We start from the raw sequence: 1,333 nt of genomic DNA on the forward strand, positions 1-1,333 counted from the left end.
ATGAGGGTGCTTTCTGATTATAATTTTAAATTTCAGAATGAGATGTTCACTCTGCAGAGGAGTGTGCGCTGATATGAAACTTCCTGGCAGATTAGAACCGTGTGCCCGACCGAGACTCGAACTCGGGACCTTTGCCTTTCGCGGGCAAGTGCTCTACCATCTGAGCTACCGAAGCACGACTCACGCCCGGTACTCACAGCTTTACTTCCGCCAGTATCTCGTCTCCTACCTTCCAAACTTTACAGAATCTCTCTGTAAAGTTTGGAGGGTAGGACACGAGATACTGGCGGAATTAAAGCTGTGAGTACCGGGCGTGAGTCGTGGTTCGGTAGCTCAGTTGGTAGAGCACTTGCCCGCGAAAGGCAAAGGTCCCGAGTTCGAGTCTCGGTCGGGCACACAGTTTTAATCTGCCAGGAAGTTTCAATTTTAAATTTGTTTAAAAAAAAGGGTTTGTAGGAATAAAATTTCCATTTGTTGAAAGAAATTTATTTTGTTTTCAACAGTTCCCCACTGGCAACTACTTCCACGATCACATAGGGTGATTTTATGTGTTAATGTTCTTGATGAATCGCTAGTAAATAAAGTAAATTCTTATGAAAAGGTTTTGAAAGTAAATTCACGGTTCAAACCTCATTCATACCATTTACAGAGCTCTTTGAGCTGTGCACCTCAGTTGTGCAGTATCGGAGCTTTAAACCATCAGCATCGGTACCTTCATTGACCAAACCATCAACGGAGAGATGCCATCCGCCAGCCAACTCCTTAAATTATCCTTCGAACAGCCATACATCATGCCGTACCAGTCGCTGCAGCTGGTCGCACTAGTGTGTGACAGCTTTTGTGTATGTATGTATGTATGTATGTATGCAAGTATTAAACCGGGAACCTAGAAACGACGGAGAGGGTTCGTCCCGCAGCAGCCCTCAGTGGTTCACAACCTCACAAGAGGCTACAGCAGTTCACCTACCCCAATGCCGCTCCACACTGAACCCAGGGTTATTGTGCTGTTCGGCCTCCAGTGGACTCCCCCTCCCCCCCACCCCCTCCTTTGGAAACGTCTCATATGAGACGAGTGTAACCCCAAATGCCTGCGTGGTAGAGCAATTATGTTGTACACGCACGTGGAAACGCTGTTTGCGCAGCAATCGCCGACGAAGTGTAACTGTGGTGGAATAAATGGAACCAGCCCGCATTCGGAGAGGTAAACGGAAACCGCCTTAAAATCTCATAGGCCAGCCGGCACACTGGACCTCGACACTAATCCGCTGGGCGGATTTTGGGATAGCTTGCTCCAACGTATTCAGTGCCTGTTCATCTCTCCTTCCACCACAGC

The 1,333-nt window shown here is 47.8% G+C and overlaps 1 non-coding gene across 1 annotated transcript; it reads left to right on the forward strand.

The window, feature by feature from the left end:
• The first annotated feature begins 322 nt into the window (after positions 1–322).
• Positions 323–397, forward strand: Trnas-cga. The gene has a single exon. It is a non-coding gene; the product is annotated as a tRNA-Ser (tRNA).
• Positions 398–1,333: the final 936 nt, after the last annotated feature.

Source organism: Schistocerca americana, chromosome 5, assembly GCF_021461395.2.
Source record: "Schistocerca americana isolate TAMUIC-IGC-003095 chromosome 5, iqSchAmer2.1, whole genome shotgun sequence".
Lineage (NCBI taxonomy): Eukaryota > Metazoa > Arthropoda > Insecta > Orthoptera > Acrididae > Schistocerca > Schistocerca americana.